This window comes from Rhopalosiphum maidis, chromosome 2 (genome assembly GCF_003676215.2).
Source record: "Rhopalosiphum maidis isolate BTI-1 chromosome 2, ASM367621v3, whole genome shotgun sequence".
Lineage (NCBI taxonomy): Eukaryota > Metazoa > Arthropoda > Insecta > Hemiptera > Aphididae > Rhopalosiphum > Rhopalosiphum maidis.
This window is the reverse complement of record NC_040878.1, coordinates 84799686-84804820: the sequence shown is the minus strand read 5'-3', so window position 1 is coordinate 84804820 and position 5135 is coordinate 84799686.

Here is a 5135-nt window from a genome sequence, read left to right as displayed (position 1 = left end):
CCATGACCAATTTTTCATTGTAGTACATAGATTGCCCCTAGCAATATGTCAAAGTGTATGTTGCTTCGAAATAGTAAAAACTTAACAAAATTATATCAATAATACATTGTAAATCTTTTTTTTCCAAAAATGTTGTTTTATAACGACTTATAATACTTTTTTTTCTATACTATTATACTTTGCCTTTTTTGAAAGTTTTTAACCGGAACCAATTCCGATGTGTGCCGTCTACCTAGAATATCGGGAACCAATTCAAATGTATAGTCCTCTCAATTGTTTAGCCGTTTATACTGTTTTAGTATGGTCTAACCTAACCTAACCATGTACTTATTAAATCATTTGTATGTAATCCATTTACAAATAAATATATAACAAGTAAATCTCATCTTTATGGTCACTGCGTGCTATCAACGTGGGTTATTTTTAAAATAATTTTTAATATACATATATATATTTATATGTACGGCTGTCGTGTCTGTCGGCACCATAATATATTATGAGCATACCTACTACAATAGTGCAGTATATAAATTATATAAACAGTATTGATCCGCTCCTATATTATACACGGACAGCAATAATAAAATAATCGAACCGTTCGACCGGATTTCCGGAAAGATATAGTACACGAGATGTTATGTGGTCTGCGCAGTATTATTATAATAAGGTACCTTATGTAGTTTGTGCCTAACCTAGCTGTATAGTACGGTAGACCTACGCGATTACGCCGCACCCCATGTGTGCAATATTTATCGTTCACCTGTAGTGCATTTCGATGACCTATATAACTGTATAATATGTTATGAATTATGATACATATTATGCTTATAACATACTAAATTATATCGAAATTTAGGTATCAAACTGCCGACTTTAACGAATACGAGTACCTATGTGATGTATTGTATTGTTATGATTTATATGTATGTATATATATATACAATATGCATAATATATAATGACAACACCAACACTCCACTATACAATAAGAAATTAACTAATCGATTGAAATTCAATTTTCATATTATATCTAAACTTTGAGAAATGCTATCATTTAAAAAATTTAAATTTAAAAACAAAAATAAAAAAAGAGTAAAAAATACATTTTTTTTTTCAAAAATGTTGGTTCGTTATGATTTCAAATTATGTGAAAAATAAAAAAATCCATACCGTTAGTTGTTTATCAAGATAATGGGTGTAAACTATTAAAAAAATCACTCGGTTTGTTATTAACTTGTGTCGTAATTGTCGAAGCAAGAGGTGACTTTAGTTAGGTCTCTGTAATTTGTTGACTAGGAATTTGTTTTGATAAAATGCTCAAATTATAGATCGTAATAATCCCTATAATTAATATATCATGAAAAACTAGCAAAAATATATCTTATAAAATACTTGATAATTTTTTTAATATTTAACAGGCTAATGACCTCGATGTTGGTATTTTAACCCAATAAAAAAATTTTTTTATTTTTTTTTTTATTATTTTATTATTAATTATAATATGTTAATGTTGATGTATTTTTATGATACTTTTAAAAATTTTATTTTTATGAAACTGTTGCATATATCATATAATAAGCTTGTAGTATATATTACTGTGTTATTTTTTTCAATTTTACTGAAAAAACATTTCATTTTTACTTGAACACATACACCAAGGCAACTAACATAAAATATAAAAGTGAGAATAATTGGCAGTAATACAACATACGCGGATATAACGTCCTCTTATGCGAGAATATTGATATGAAAAATGGTAATTTTAATTACATGCCCAATATACATACATTATATTATGATGTTTAGAGCGTATGGTATGAAATGTGCGTTCACTTAAAATAATTGACAAGCTGCTGCTGATACCAGCTATAGCAAGTTAGGTTTAAAAATTATTATTCGTAGATACGTAGACAGCGGTTAAATCTGCAGACGTTGAAGAGGCAATTAAAACTATCTTTCTTTGTCGCTGTATGAACCCGAAAGACTATCCTGTAATATAGTTAATCTAATTAAAATAGGTGTAATGCATAATATGTGTATAATATGTACTTGTACAATTCTGATTACACGAAATACAAAGGATTTTTAATGACTTAATCGTGGTAAGAGGTGGTTAATTGTTTATATTATTTAATATATTAATATACTTATTTTATTCTATTGTTTGTGAAGACAGAACATAATATTATTATTACCATATCATATTATTATTATTTGCTTTGTACATTTTTAATTATTATGGTGTTGATGGTAGAATATAATATAAACAATAATTTAATATCATCAGCTCCGTCATCATCAAACATGTATGCTTTGAATTTTTGCAGTCGTTGAAGATTTAGCAAAAAAAAAAAAAATTACATTATACAGTACATGTTTCACTTATAATAACATCGGTAATACGGTATGCTTCGAAAACTAAATTACCTGATATTTTAATGTTAGAAAAACTCACGCGTATGTAAAGTATGATAAGTATAACTATTAACTACGGTTGCAGTTTTTGTCGAGTGCGTCATTTCGGGAAAAGTATAATAATAATAATAATAAAGGTATAATTATGATGTGTGAAATTCACCAATTGTTAGTACGTTGTAGTGTTTTAGTAAGATTGAACAAGTTATTAATAAAATACCTTAGTATACGTATACAGCAAAATATAATCATTAAAATAAGTCACAATTTTATCATATCACTTTAAGAAAAAGTCTGACCTCATTAAATGAAATGCCTACGGATGGTATTAAATTCTAATTGAAACTCGAAAGTTGAAGGTTACACTTACTCTATAGATTTATGTACAATACATACATATATATACATAGACAAATAATTGAAAAAATAAATGACATATTTTAAAACAAGGACATTGTAAAAAAACAGTCTGTAAATGTTTTACATCAATTGAGTCTTATTAAAAATAATAATAGTAGTTTAAAATAAGATAAAAATAATTCAAAAATGAAATTATAAAACGCAGCTTATAAAAAGTATAACTACCTACTTATAGATAGACTTTTAATTTTTAAAAATAATTCTACAAACGTATTAAATATTTTAAGAAATATGACACATATAATTTATAATATACATATATATTGAATAGTGTATACTACAGTTTGTTTAAATCTTCATGTTAAGCGTTTGATTATAAGGCCCTATTTTCAAATCCTGTGGTTGACACTTTCGCTTTCTAATTCGACATTAAACTTTTACAATTCGTTTATCTTGTCGCCTCTTATATTTTTATAATGTTACAGATTGCAGTCAAGGTTGCAACATATCGATTGTTATTTTTACTTTTGTTTGTAATATCGGTATATTTAAGGTTTTATTGAAACTTGAAGTTCATATTATAATGACTATACATTATTATTGGCTATATTATGAATGGATTTTAATTCGTACGCCGATTTCCATAGACAAATAGTAAAATTTATTTAAATATAATAATAAATTACACTTTATTGCGTGCCTATAATGACTGTATAAAAATTGCCTGATTTTGTTGAATTACTGTCGTTTCGTAATGTTTGTACTGTACTACTGTATAATATATATATATGTGCATCGTGCCAACGTCCGGTACCGCATTACTGCAATAGGTGATCTATAATATTTCGATTATACGAAAAACGTATTATAAATTATAATATTAATTATGTACCTATTAAACCATATCGAAATTTAAATTCAAATGTTTTCGAATCAATTGTAGTTAAAAGATTTATGAAAAAAATCATACGATAGTATATAGTTATTGACCTGTTGCTCGGCGACCGTATATTTCGTATACGTAAAACGTAATTATATGTGAGTTCGGAGCTGTTTCATGTTGTATTGGTTCGCAACATTTTAAACGTATATTAAGTATCACCATCGTTATTATATTACACTGCACGGTTGCACGAACAAAATATAACAACGTATTAATTAAAGAAATACTATAAAAAACGTACGTAACTTGTAACATATGCGAAGGTGCGATCAGGAGTTTTGTTTTTTTTTTATGTTGGAAAAAACAAAGATACACGGTTGGTTCCCGACTAATAATTTCAGAATATATTAATATCTTATCTCGGTGAGTGTTGCGCATCGAGTTTGAAGATACATTCGAATGATAAGAAACGTGTATAATATATTTAATTATAATATATTAATATAAGTGTTTGTGTATATAATTTAAGAAACTATATAACCACGTATTATAGGTAGATAACTATTATTGGTAATTAGTGTATAAAGAGTTAGTAAGACTCGATAATTATGATAAATAATTTTACAAAACGAACTGCGGTAGTATAATATTACACGTCTGTGCATCGCTGTAAAACCTAACGACACGATATAATATTATACAATTTACAAAAAACGATTACACGTAATACTTGACATTTCCCGATAGAGTTCACTGTGTATTGGTTCAAGTCGACATATATCGTATATTTTATAATTGTGTGAATATTATTTACGTTTAATATAAGTAGTTTTAAACCTCGTTTTCAGTGTACTTGTTGTGAATATTTCATAGTTACGGTAATAAAACCGTGATACAAATATGAAAATTTATGAATACGTAATATATTTATAAAAAAAGTAGTATGTTAAATTGTTGAACGTTCAAAAGTATCGTTTTGAACGCGTCGTGACTCGTGAAGCTTTAGGGAACACGGAAAACATTATCGGCGGGTGGTCATCTACTTCACTGTAGATATCGCACGTATGCTTCGGGTCTCGAGGTACATATTGGGTACTTTATATATAATATATTAAAAGGTAGGAGGAGTTAAGTTGTCGACGTTTAGAATCGGTGGTGATGTAATGTTGTTCACTTAATGACCAAAAAATTCGTAATTTAGTGTGTATAAGGCGTTCGCGTTAAGTCGATTTCACACCGAGACAATAAAATAATAATATTCATACGATGAATGCAGCAATGAAAATCGCGAGTTTCCTGTGAATTATCAGAAATAATCACGCGATAAACATGCCAACATAACCTGCAGCGTAAGTGTAGAGATATATAATTAATGTATTCAGGATTTCAGAAAATATCAGAAACGCCATTGTGCATATAGGTATTGAAAACTCAAGATGGTTTAATTTATGGTGGAAAATTTCAACTGCAAATAATA